Below are 15,054 nucleotides of genomic sequence, written 5' to 3'. Positions count from 1 at the left end.
GTAGACATGACCGAGACACATCTCCGGTCAATAACCAAGCGGAACCTGGATGCTCATATTGGCTCCTACATATTCTACGAAGATCTTTATCGGTCAGACCTTATAACAACATACATTGTTCCCTTTGTCATCGGTATGTTACTTGCCCGAGATTCGATCGTCGGTATCTCAATACCTAGTTCAATCTCGTTACCGGCAAGTCTCTTTACTTGTTCCGTAATACATCATCCTGCAACTAACTTATTAGTTGCAATGCTTGCAAGGCTTGAGTGATGTGCATTACCGAGAGGGCCCAGAGATACCTCTCCGACAATCGTAGTGACAAATCCTAATCTCGAAATACGCCAACCCAACAAGTACCTTCGGAGACACCTGTAGACACCTTTATAATCACCCAGTTACATTGTGAAGTTTGGTAGCACACAAAGTGTTCCTCCGATAAACGGGAGTTGCATAATCTCATAGTCATAGGAACATGTATAAGTTATGAAGAAAGCAATAGCAACAAACTAAACGATCAAGTGCTGAGCTAACGGAATGGGTCAAGTCAATCACATCATTCTCCTAATGATGTGATCCCGTTAATCAAATGACAACTCATGTCTATGGTTAGGAAACATAACCATCTTTGATTAACGAGCTAGTCAAGTAGAGGCATACTAGTGACTCTCTGTTTTTGTCTATGTATTCACACATGTATTATGTTTCCGGTTAATACAATTCTAGCATGAATAATAAACATTTATCATGATATAAGGAAATAAATAATAACTTTATTATTGCCTCTAGGGCATATTTCCTTCCGTCTCCCACTTGCACTAGAGTCAATAATCTAGATTACACAGTAATGATTCTAACACCCATGGAGCCTTGATGCTGATCATGTTTTGCTCGTGGAAAAGGCTTAGTCAGCGGGTCTGCAACATTCAGATCCGTATGTATCTTGCAAATTTCTATGTCTCCCACTTGGACTAAATCCCGAATGGAATTGAAGCATCTCTTGATGTGTTTGGTTCTCTTGTGAAATCTGGATTCCTTCACCAAGGCAATTGCACCAGTATTGTCACAAAAGATTTTCATTGGACCCGATGCACTAGGTATGACACCTAGATCGGATATGAACTCCTTCATCCAGACTCCTTCATTTGCTGCTTCCGAAGCAGCTATGTACTCTGCTTCACATGTAGATCCTGCCATGACGTTTTGTTTAGAACTGCACCAACTAACAGCTCCACCGTTCAGTAAAAACACATATCCGGTTTGCGATTTAGAATCGTCCGGATCAGTGTCAAAGCTTGCATCAACGTAACCATTTACGATGAGCTCTTTGTCACCTCCATATACGAGAAACATATCCTTAGTCCTTTTCAGGTATTTCAGGATGTTCTTGACCGATGTCCAGTGATCCACTCCTGGATTACTTTGGTACCTCCCTGCTAGACTTATAGCAAGGCACACATCAGGTCTAGTACATAGCATTGCATACATGATAGAGCCTATGGTTGAAGTATAGGGAACATCTTTCATTTTCTCTCTATCTTCTGCGATGGTCGGACATTGAGTCTTACTCAACTTCACACCTTGTAACACAGGCAAGAACCCTTATTTGCTTGATCCATTTTGAACTTCTTCAAAACCTTGTCAAGGTATGTGCTTTGTGAAAGTCCAATTAAGCGTCTTGATCTATCTCTATAGATCTTAATGCCCAATATGTAAGCAGCTTCATCGAGGTCTTTCATTGAAAAACTCTTATTCAAGTATCCCTTTATGCTATCCAGAAATTCTATATCATTTCCAATCAATAATATGTCATCCACATATAATATCAGAAATGCTACAGAGCTCCCACTCACTTTCTTGTAAATACAGGCTTCTCCAAAAGTCTATACAAAACCAAATGCTTTGATCACACTATCAAAGCATTTATTCCAACTCCAAGAGGCTTGCACCAGTCCATAAATGGATCGCTAGAGCTTGCACACTTTGTTAGCTCCCTTTGGATCGACAAAACCTTCTGGTTGCATCATATACAACTCTTCTTCCAGAAATCCATTCAGGAATGCAGTTTTGACATCCATTTGCCAAATTTCATAATCATAAAATGCGGCAATTGCTAACATGATTCGGACAGACTTAAGCATCGCTACGGGTGAGAAGGTCTCATCGTAGTCAATCCCTTGAACTTGTCGAAAACCTTTTGCAACAAGTCGAGCTTTGTAGACAGTAACATTACCGTCAGTGTCAGTCTTCTTTTTGAAGATCCATTTATTCTCAATTGCTTGCCGATCAACGGGCAAGTCAACCAAAGTCCACACTTTGTTCTCATACATGGATCCCATCTCAGATTTCATGGCTTCTAGCCATTTTGTGGAATCTGGGCTCACCATCGCTTCTTCATAGTTCGTAGGTTCATCATGATCTAGTAGCATGACTTCCAGAACAGGATTACCGTACCACTCTGGTGCGGATCTTACTCTAGTTGATCTACGAGGTTCGGTAGTAACTTGATCTGAAGTTTCATGATCATTATCATTAGCTTCATCACTAATTCGTGTAGGTGTCACAGAAACTGGTTTCTGTGATGTACTACTTTCCAATAAGGGAGCAAGTACAGTTACCTCATCAAGTTCTACTTTTCTCCCACTCACTTCTTTCGAGAGAAACTCCTTCTCTAGAAAGGATCCATTCTCAGCAATTAATAACTTGCCTTCGGATCTGTGATAGAAAGTGTACCCAACAGTCTCCTTTGGGTATCCTATGAAGACACATTTCTCCGATTTGGGTTCGAGCTTATCAGGTTGAAGCTTTTTCACATAAGCATCGCAGCCCCAAACTTTTAGAAACGACAACTTTGGTTTCTTACCAAACCACAGTTCATAAGGCGTCGTCTCAACGGATTTTGATGGTGTCCTATTTAACGTGAATGCAGCCGTATCTAAAGCATAACCCCAAAACGATAACGATAAATCAGTAAGAGACATCATAGATTGCACCATATCTAATAAAGTACGATTACGACATTTGGACACACCATTACGCTGCGGTGTTCCGGGTGGCGTGAGTTGCGAAACTATTCCGCATTGTTTCAAATGTAGACCAAACTCGTAACTCAAATATTCTCCTCCACGATCAGATTGTAGAAACTTTATTTTCTTGTTACGATGATTTTCAGCTTCACTCTGAAATTCTTTGAACTTTTCAAATGTTTTAGACTTATGTTTCATTAAGTAGATATACCCATATCTGCTTAAATCATCTGTGAAGGTGAGAAAATAACGATATCCGCCACGAGCCTCAACATTCATTGGACCACATACATCTGTATGTATGATTTCCAACAAATCCGTTGCTCTCTCCATAGTACCGGAGAACTGCATTTTAGTTATCTTACCCATGAGGCACGGTTCGCAAGTACCAAGTGATTCATAATCAAGTAGTTCCAAAAGTCCATCAGTATGGAGTTTCTTCATGCGCTTTACACCGATATGACCTAAACGGCAGTGCCACAAATAAGTTGCACTATCATTATCAACTCAACATCTTTCGATTTCAACATTATGAATATGTGTATCACTACTATCGAGATTCATCAAAAATAGACCACTCTTCAAGGGTGCATGACCATAAAAGATATTACTCATATAAATAGAACAACCATTATTCTCTGATTTAAATGAATAACCGTCTCGCATCAAACAAGATCCAGATATAATGTTCATGCTCAACGCTGGCACCAAATAACAATTATTTAGGTCTAATACTAATCCCAAAGGTAGATGTAGAGGTAGCATGCTGACCGCGATCATATCGACTTTGGAACCATTTCCCACGTGCATCGTCACCTCGTCCTTAGCCAATCTTCACTTAATCCGTAGCCCCTGTTTCGAGTTGCAAATGTTAGCAAGAGAACCAGTACCAAATACCCAGGTGCTACTACGAGCATTAGTAAGAAACACATCAATAACATGTATATCACATATACCTTTGTTCACTTTGCCATCCTTCTTATCCGCCAAATACTTGGGGCAGTTTCGCTTCCAGTGACCAGTCTGCTTGTAGTAGAAGCACTCAGTCTCAGGCTTAGGTCCAGACTTGGGTTTCTTCTCCTGAGCAGCAACTTATTTGTTCTTCTGCTTGAAGTTCCCTTTCTTCCCTTTGCCCTTTTTCTTGAAACTGGTGGTCTTATTAACCATCAACACTTGATGCTCCTTCTTGATTTCTACCTCCACGGCTTTTAGCATCGCGAAGATCTCAGGAATAGTTTTATTCATCCATTGCATATTATAGTTCATCACGAAGCTTTTGTAGCTTGGAGGCAGTGATTGAAGAACTCTGTCAATGACACTATCAATAGGAATATTAACCCCCAGTTGAGTCAATTTATTATGATACCCAGACATTTTGAGTATATGTTCACTGACAGAACTATTCTCCTCCATCTTGCAGCTATAGAACTTATTGGAGACTTCATATCTCTCAATCCGGGCATTTGCTTGAAATATTAACTTCAACTCCTGGAACATCTCATATGCCCCATGACGTTCAAAACGTCGTTGAAGACCTGGTTCTAAGCCGTAAAGCATGGCACACCGAACTATCAAGTAGTCATCAGCTTTGCTCTGCCAGACGTTCATAACATCTGGTGTCGCTCCTGCAGCAGGCTTGGCACTTAGCGGTGCTTCTAGGATGTAATTCTTCTGTGCATCAATGAGGATAATCCTCAAGTTACGGACCCAGTCCGTGTAATTGCTACCATCATCTTTCAACTTTGCTTTCTCAAGGAACGCATTAAAATTCAACGGAACAACAACACGAGCCATCTATCTACAATCAAACATAGACAAGCAAGATACTATCAGGTACTAAGTTCATGATAAATTTAAGTTCAATTAATCATATTACTTAAGAACTCCCACTTAGAAAGATATCCCTCTAATCCTCTAAGTGATCACGTGATCCAAATCAACTAAACCATGTCCGATCATCACGTGAGATGGAGTAGTATCAATGGTGAACATCAATGTGTTGATCATATCTACTATATGATTCATGCTCGACCTTTCGGTCTCCGTGTTCTGAGGCCATATCTATTATATGCTAGGCTCGTCAAGTTAAACCTGAGTATTCCGCGTGTGCAACTGTTTTGCACCCGTTGTATTTGAACGTAGAGCCTATCACACCCGATCATCACGTGGTGTCTCAGCACAAAGAACTTTTGCAACGGTGCATACTCAGGGAGAACACTTATACTTTGATAATTTAGTGGGGATCATCTTATAATGCTACCATCAATCAAAGCAAGATAAGATGCATAAAAGATAAACATCACATGCAATCAATATAAGTGATATGATATGGCCATCATCATCTTGTGCTTGTGATCTCCATCTCCTGAAGCACCTTCATGATCACCATCGTCACCGGCGCGACACCTTGATCACCATCGTAGCATCATTGTCGTCTCGCCAATCTTATGCTTCCACGACTATCGCTACCGCTTGGTGATAAAGTAAAGCATTACAGCGCAATTGCATTGCATACAATAAAGCGACAACCATATGGCTCCTGCCAGTTGCCGATAACTCGGTTACAAAACATGATCATCTCATAAAATAAAATTTAGCATCATATGTTGAACATATCACATCACAACATGCCCTGCAAAAACAAGTTAGACGTCCTCTACTTTGTTGTTGCAAGTTTTACGAGGCTGCTACGTGCTTAGCAAGAACCGTTCTTACCTACGCATCAAAACAACAACGATAGTTTGTCAATTTGGTGCTATTTTAACCTTCGCAAGGACCGGGCGTAGCCACACTTGGTTCAACTAAAGTTGGAAGAACTGACACCCACCAGCCACCTATATGCAAAGCACGTCGGTAGAACCAGTCTCGCGTAAGCGTACGCGTAATGTCGGTCCGGGCCGCTTCATCCAACAATACCACCGAACCAAAGTATGACATGCTGGTAAGCAGTATGACTTATATCGCCCACAACTCACTTGTGTTCTACTCGTGCACAACATCAACGCATAAAACCTAGGCTCGGATGCCACTGATGGGGAACGTAGTAATTTCATAAAATTTCCTATGCACACGCAAGATCATGGTGATGCATAGCAACGAGAGGGGAGAGTGTTGTCTACGTACCCTCGTAGACCGGCAATGGAAGTGTTGACACAATGTAGAGGAAGTAGTCGTACGTCTTCCCGATCCGACCGATCCAAGTACCGAACGTACGACACCTCCGAGTTTTGCACACGTTCAACTCGGTGACGTCCCTCGAGTTTCGATCCAGCAAAACGTTGAGGGAGAGTTTCGTCAGCACGACAGCGTGATGACGGTGATGATGTTCTACCGACGCAGGGCTTCGCCTAAGCACTGCTACGATATGACCGATGTGAATATGGTGGAAGGGGGCACCACACACGGCTACGGAACAATCACGAGGATCAACTTGTGTGTCATGGGGTGCCCCCTTGCCTCAGTATATAAAGGAGGGGAGAGGGGGAGGTTCGGCCGGTCCTATGGGTGCGCCTGGAGGAGTCCTACTCCAACCGGGAGTAGGACTCCCCCCTCTTGCCTTGTTGGAAAAGGAAGGAGGAAGGGAGAAAGAGGAAAGGGGGGCGCCCCCCCCCCTTCCTTGTCCTATTCGGACTAGGGGAAGGGGGCGTGCGGCCTGCCCTGGCCGGCCCTCCTCTTCTCCCTTATGTCCCATGTAGGCCCAATAACCCCCGGGGGGTGGTTCCGGTAACCCCCCGGTACTCCGGTGAAATCCCGATTTCACCCGGAACATTTCCGATATCGAAATATAGGCTTCCAATATATCAATATTTATTTCTCGACCATTTCGAGACTCCTCGTCATGTCCGTGATCACATCCGGGACTCCGAACAACCTTCGGTACATCAAAACACAAAAACCCTAATTACGATCGTCACCGAACTTTAAGCGTGCGGACCCTACGGGTTCGAGAACTATGTAGACATGACCGAGACACGTCTCCGGTCAATAACCAATAGCGGAACCTGGATTCTCATATTGGCTCCTACATATTCTACGAAGATCTTTATCGGTCAGACCGCATAACAACATATGTTGTTCCCTTTGTCATCGGTATGTTACTTGCCCGAGATTCGATCGTCGGTATCTCAATACCTAGTTCAATCTCGTTACCGGCAAGTCTCTTTACTCGTTCCGTAATACATCATCCAGCAACTAAGTTATTAGTTGCAATGCTTGCAAGGCTTGAGTGATGTGCATTACCGAGAGGGCCCAAAGATACCTCTCCGACAATCAGAGTGACAAATCCTAATCTCGAAATACGCCAACCCAACAAGTACCTTTGGAGACACCTGTAGAGCACCTTTATAATCACCCAGTTACGTTGTGACGTTTGGTAGCACACAAAGTGTTCCTCCGATAAATGGGAGTTGCATAATATCATAGTCATAGGAACATGTATAAGTTATGAAGAAAGCAATAGCAACAAACTAAACGATCAAGTGCTAAGCTAACGGAATGGGTCAAGTCAATCACATCATTCTCCTAATGATGTGATCCCGTTAATCAAATGACAACTCATTTCTATGGTTAGGAAACATAACCATCTTTGATTAACGAGCTAGTCAAGTAGAGGCATACTAGTGACTCTCTGTTTTTGTCTATGTATTCACACATGTATTATGTTTCCGGTTAATACAATTCTAGCATGAATAATAAACATTTATCATGATATAAGGAAATAAATAATAACTTTATTATTGCCTCTAGGGCATATTTCCTTCATGTTTTTCTTTTCTTTTGCAAAGTGGATGGACAAGAATGCCTAAGAACCCTCTCTAGCTATCTATGCTTTTCTCGTCTCAAACTCTATTCATGCTACATCACAAAATTTGATCAAGTCAGATTCGAACCACTCTGTGTCAGGAGCACTCGGAGTCCTCGATTCGTCATAGACTTAAACTTCCAAAACTTCTTTGTGCTTTTCGGTCTGACCGATTCCTCCATTTCGGTCATACCGAGATCACTAAGTTGATCTAGGTTTTCAATCTCGGTGCAACCGATTTGAACCTTTCGGTCACACAGAGTTTCAGTAACTGCTTGCAGTTATGAATCTCGGTGCCACCGAGTTGTTCCACTCGGTCACACTGACAGGGTCGGGCTATATATACTCACGGGCAAAATTTTGGAAATTTCTCCGAAACCCCTTCGCCCACGCATAGCTCGCTCTGCCTCCTGTGTCTCCGGATCGTCCTCCTCGTCGCCAGCCGCCTCCTGTCGCTGGTCTCCGCCGCCGTCAACGGAATTATTCCCCGCCGTTGCCGCCATAGCGAGTTCATCGCCGAACTAGGGTATGGACTCGACCACAGTGCTATCCCCGTCCGATTCCAAGCACATTGTGTTCATTATGATTCTTACCATGATTGAAACGCTTCTATCCAGTCAAAACACTCCGTAGATTAGAGTTGAATTGAAAATTTAGGGTTAGGTTTCCGCCGAAACCATCTCGGACCATCCGAGTTGTGGAACTCGGTACCACCGATTCGGCTCAGGCCATTGCACATGTAATTTTCGGTTTGACCGAGAATTGCAAATCGGTGTGACCAAGTTCAGAACTTTGTGAAACCCTAGCAGTCTCGGTGCCACCGAACTGTGACTCAGTCTGACCGAGTTCACTAGTTTAGGTTCCAACAGCTGCTTCGGTATCACCGAGTTTACAAATCGTTTGATCCGAAATGCTTTTTGTGGAAAACTAAAACTAAGTTTTTGACTCATTCTTTTGCAAAAACCTCTGCATTTTGTGATGCTCATCCACTCTATCTCATCTATATCTATTCACAAGGTCTGCTGTCAGTGTTTGCAATATGTCTGATCAGAGTGATAGCCAGAACAGGTCAGAGGAGCAGGTTCACCTGAGTGAGGGCACTAGTCCCTCTAGCAGTTCAGATGATGGTAGCAGGAGCACTCCCAGCAACTTGTCCAAAGCTGCCACCAGAACAAGGAAGAAGAAAACTTCAGAGTCTGAGGATGAAGACTATGTGGCAGTTGAGGATGAGGCCACTTCCAAGAAGAAAGTGGTTAAGAAGGAATATAGCACTGCTGCTGCCACTAGGCCAGGCATGAAGCAAAAGGTTCCTGCAAAGAGAATTCCAATGTCTAAGGCCAGAGCATCTACTCAAGTCCCTTTGGGATCTGAACCCAAACAGGCTGCTGCAGAAGGGAAGAAGAGGAAGGAGAGGATCAAAAAGACCACTGCTATAGTGCTTGGGAGATCCTCAATCATGAGAGATTCTAAAGAGTAAGAGGAAGAAGAGGTTGTTGCACTAGCACCTAAGGCCCAGAAGCTTATGGGTGATGCTATCAGGACAGGGGCTGCTTCATCAAAGCCCAAAGAAGCACCCAAAGCAGCCTCCAAGCCCAAGAGTGCACCTAAGAGGAATACCAGGAGTATACCAGCTGCTGAGAAGAACAATGCCCCAGTGCCTGAAGTTGATGCTGATGAAGATGATGAAGGACAAGTCCTGAGGAAGCTCAAACCCAAGATTCCAGACCACAATGATGCTCATCCTGTGGCTGAGAACATGAAGATCAGGAGAGAATCAGGACTGAGGAAATGGAGAGAGACAGACCCATATGCTACAAGAAGAAGAACTGCTGTTGATTATAGGTTCCACACAAAGGAACAACAAGATTTCTATGAGACAGTGCTGCTAGACAAGAAGCCTATAGTGTGTGAAATGAGGTGGGTCGACTGGAAGTATATCAAGGAAAATGAGGAACACTATCCTGGTGTGTTTGACAGCTTCAGTGCTTGTGGAGTTGCAGACTTTGTTGCGCAGAAGCTCACAAATTGGAATGAGGAGCTCATAATGCAATTCTACTCCACATCACACTTCTATCCAGATGGCAGGATAGTATGGATGTCTGAAGGTACAAGGTACCACTCAACTATTGAGGAATGGGAAAATCTGATCAATGCTCCTAAGGAAGAACAAGATGACTTGGATGTCTATGCCAAGACGAAGATGGATCACAACTCTATGGCAAACATGTACAAGGAGATTCCTGAAGATAATCTTGAGACTCACCAGTTTGAGTCAATAAAACACTTGCTGTCAGGGCTGCCTACAATCAATTGGATCCTTAGGCACACTCTCTTGCCCAAGTCTGGTGATCACAGAATGATCAGAGGCCATGCAATTAACTTGCTACATATATTTGATGTGTCACAGAAGTTCAAGGTCATGAGCCTTATAGTTGAGACTATCAAGAGGACTGCAGCAGACCAGAAAAGAAGTTGTGGATATGCCCCACAAATCCAGGAGTTGATAAACTCAAAGATGGGCACAGGCACATACCTATTGGATAAGGAACACTTTCCGATCTACCCAGACTTCGAGGACAATCAAGTTGTGATGAATGAGAATGAACCATCATCAGTACAAGCTCAAGAGAAGAAGGAGAAAGCAAAGAAAGAGAAGGCTGCCAAGATGCCAACTCAAGAGGAGGCATCTGAGTACTTTTTGAAAAGCAAGCAGGACCAACTTGGTTATTTGATAGCATCAACTCTGAGGATTGAGAAGGGGTTGGCTACCCTAAATCAAAACCAGGAGAGCCTGGAAAGAATTATGGAACAAAAATTCTATGATTTAGATGTCAAATTAACTGAGATTCAGTCAGTTGTGGAGCAGCTACAGGATGACATGCAGGAGAGGAAGGGCAGAACAAGCACTGATGCATTTGCCAGAGTGCCTAGAGCTCAGAGATCAACTACAGTGCCAGTAACAGACACCAGAGCCACTTCATCTGCACCAGCTACAGCTTCAGTGCCACCAGCTCCAGCACCTACCCCAGCAGCTCCATCTACTTCGACTGAAGCCTTCGTTCTTGGAGTTCTCCGGACACCACCACCTGAAGACCAAGCCTGAGAGGTGTTTTAGTGCTATGCATTTTCTATGAACTTTTTGGTAACTTGTTGCCAAAGGGGGAGAAAAATATATAGATCATAGGCTTCGAGAGAGAGAGAGAGAGAGTTTGCTTTTGTTCTCTCTTGTCTTCTTGGTTGAACTTTGGTTGCTTTTGATTGCTTGAGATACTATGCTATTATCTGTGAGACATTGATGATCATGTGGTTGATCATAAGCTACACTTATGCTTGTTAGAAAATATTATCTTACTTATCCTTATATGATCATTCACTTTGCTTGGTGATGAGTGCATATATTTAATTCTTATCATTTTGAGCGCTCCACCAAGATGTATGTGACATGGAAGAGTAACCCATGATCCTAACTCATTGTGCATTTGCAGTCCAAAGCAAATCTTAAGATATGCACAAATTTAGGGGGAGCTCTTGCTTTTCACATACTTCTCAAAGCGACAATATCTTTCACTCTTATTATCATTTGTCGAAGCTTTGATCTATATGTTGTCATCAATTACCAAAAAGGGGGAGATTGAAAGTGCAACTATCCCTGGGTGGTTTTGGTAATTCCTAACAACATATAGCTCATTGAGATGACATTATTCCAAGATTAATATTTCAGGAAAAGCTCAATGAATGGCATGGCATGGATGAGGAAAGTGGATCCCTCAAAATTCTAAGGACAAAAAGTTTGGCTCAAGCTTCAAGATCAAGACTCTACATTTTATATTTTAGTGATCCAAGATCACATTGAGTCTATAGGAAAAGCCAATACTATCAAGGAGAGATGAGGTGTTGCTTAATGGCTTGCTTGCTCAAAGTGCTTAGTGATATGCTCCAAAATTATCAACTACCTTCCCACATCCACATATGACCTAAACCAAAAGTCAAACTCGGCCCCACCGATTCTTTCTATCCGGCGCCACCGAGTTTCAAATGTCATGGTCACTGCCACAAACCCTAGGTAAATCGGTCTCATCGATAGGGATCTCGGTCTCACCGAGATGGGATTGTAATCTCTCTGTTTCCCTTCATAACGTTTCGGTCTTACCGAGATGAGCGATCGGTCCCACCGAGATTGCAATGTAAACTCTCTGTTTCCCTTTTGTAACATTTCGGTCTCACCGAGATGAGCGAATCGGTCCCACCGAGTTTACCTGACCAACTCTCTGCTTAGCTTATTACGAAAATCGGTCCCACCGAGTTTGTGTAGTCGGTCACATCGAGATTACGTTATACCCTAACCCTATACATATCGGTCCTACCGAGTTGCATCTCAGTCCCACTGAAAATCCTAACGGTCACTAGGTTTGCTGAATCGGTCCGACCGAGTTTAACCACTCGTCCCACCGAGTTTGGCAAATTGTGTGTAACGGTTAGATTTTGTGTGGAGGCTATATATACCCCTCCACCCACTCTTCATTCGTGAAGAGAGCCATTAGAACATACCTACACTTCCAATACACAGAACCACCTACACTTGTGTTAAGGTCAAGATATTCCATTCCAACCATATGAATCTTGATCTCTAGCCTTCCCCAAGTTGCTTTCCACTCAAATCTTCTTTCCACCAAATCCAAATCCTGTGAGAGAGAGTTGAGTGTTGGGGAGACTATCATTTGAAGCACAAGAGCAAGGAGTTCATCATCAACACACCATTTGTTACTTCTTGGAGAGTGGTGTCTCCTAGATTGGCTAGGTGTCACTTGGGAGCCTCTGACAAGATTGTGGAGTTGAACCAAGGAGTTTGTAAGGGCAAGGAGATTGCCTACTTCGTGAAGATCTACCGCTAGTGAGGCAAGTCCTTCGTGGGCGACGGCCGTGACGGAATAGACAAGGTTGCTTCTTCGTGGACCCTTCGTGGGTGGAGCCCTCTGTGGACTCACGCAACCGTTACCCTCAGTGCTCCATCAACGTGGATGTACGATAGCACCACCTATCGGAACCACGACAAAAACATCCGTGTCTCCAATTGCGTTTGAATCCTCCAAACCCTTCCCTTTACATTCTTGCAAGTTGCATGCTTTACTTTCTGCTGCTCATAAACTCTTTTGCATGCTTGCTTGAATTGTGTGGAGATTGCTTGACTTGTGCTAAGATAGCTAAAATCTGCCAAGAACTAAAATTGGGAAAAGGCTAGATTTTTATTTGGTCAAGTAGTCTAATCACCCCCCCCCCCTCTAGACATACGTTCGATCCTACACTACTTCCTCTGTTCCAAAATAGATGACTCAACTTTGTACTAACTTTATATAAAGTTAGTACAAAGTTGAGTCGTCTATTTTGCAACGGAGGGAGTATAAGTGTACGAAAGCTTAAACTGAAAACTAAGTTGGTGGGCATCCAACTTGCTTGCTCTAGAAGACCTCGGGCATTTGAGGAAGCCCATCATCGGAATATACAAGCCAAGTTCTATAATGAAAATATTGAAGGAAATATGCCCTATAGGCAATAATAAAGTTGTTATTTATATTTCCTTATATCATGATAAATGTTTATTATTCTTGCTAGAATGGTACTAACCGGAAACTTAGTACATGTGTGAATACATAGACAAACAGATCCCTAGTATGCCTCTACTTGACTAGCTCGTTAATCAAAGATGGTTAAGTTTCCTGCCCATAGACATGTGTTGTCATTTGATCAACGGGATCACATCATTAGAGAATGATGTGATGGACAAGACCCATCTGTTAGCTCAGCATTATGATCATTTAGTTTTATTGCTATTGCTTTCTTCATGACTTATACATATTCCACTGACTATAAGATTATGCAACTCCCGAATGCTGGAGGAGCACTTTGTGTGCTATCAAACGTCACAACGTAACTGGGTGATTATAAAGATGCTCTACAGGTGTCTCCGATGGTGTTTGTTGAGTTGGCATAGATCAAAATTAGGATTTGTCACTCCGAGTATCGGAGAGGTATCTATGGGCCCTCTCGGTAATGCACATCACTATAAGCCTTGTAAGAAACGTGACTAATGAGTTAGTTACAAGATGATGCATTATGGAACGAGTAAAGAGACTTGCCAGTAATGAGATTGAACTAGGTATGATGATACCAATGATCGAATCTCGGGAAAGTAAAATACCGATGACAAAGGGAATGACGTATGTTGTTATGCGGTTTGACCGATAAAGATCTTCGTAGAATATGTAGGAGCCAATATGAGCATCTAGGTTCCCCTATTGGTTATTGATCGGAGATGTGTCTCGGTCATGTCTACATAGTTCTCGAACCAATAGGGTCCGCACGCTTAATGTTTGATGATGATTTGTATTATGAGTTATGTGATTTGATGACCGAAGTTTGTTCGGAGTCTCGGATGAGATCACGGACATGATGAGGAGTCTCTAAATGGTCAAGAGGTAAAGATTGATATATTGGAAGGTTATATACGGACATCGGAATGGTTCCTATAAGGTTCGGGGATTTTTCGGAGTATCGTGAGGTTACCGGAACCCACCGGGAAAGTTATTGGGCCTAATGGGCCATAGTGGAGGGGAAGAGGCAGGCCACAGGAGGTGGGGCGCGCCCCCCTTTCCCCAATCCGAATTGGACAAGGGGAGGGGCGCGACCCCCCTCTTTCCTTCTCCCTCACCCTCTTTTCCCCTTTCCCCCTCTCCGTTGGAAGGAAAGGGGGGCAAATCCTACTAGGTTTGGAGTCCTAGTAGGACTCCCACCTTGGCGCGCCTCCCCCTTGGCCGGCCTCCTCCTCCTCCTTTATATACGTGGGCAGGGGCACCCCAAAGCACACTAGACAATCTCTTAGCCGTGTGTGGTGCCCACCTCCACAGTTTAACACCTCGGTCATATCGTCGTAGTGCTTAGGCGAAGCCCTACGCCGGTGACTTCATCATCACCGTCGCCATGCCATCATGCTGGCGGAACTCTCCCTCGACCCTCTACTTGATCAAGAGCTCGAGGGACGTCATCATGCTGAATGTGTGCTGAACACGGAGGTACCGTACGTTCGGTACTTGGATCGGTTGGATCATGAAGACGTTCGACTACATCAACCGCATTACTAAAAACTTCCGCTTTCGGTCTATGAGGGTACGTGGACACACACTATAGGAATCAGGAACTTTGCCGTCTGCCATGGCGGACAGCAAAGGCATG

Source organism: Triticum dicoccoides, chromosome 7A, assembly GCF_002162155.2.
Source record: "Triticum dicoccoides isolate Atlit2015 ecotype Zavitan chromosome 7A, WEW_v2.0, whole genome shotgun sequence".
NCBI lineage: Eukaryota > Viridiplantae > Streptophyta > Magnoliopsida > Poales > Poaceae > Triticum > Triticum dicoccoides.
Note: the sequence above shows the minus strand (reverse complement) of the source record.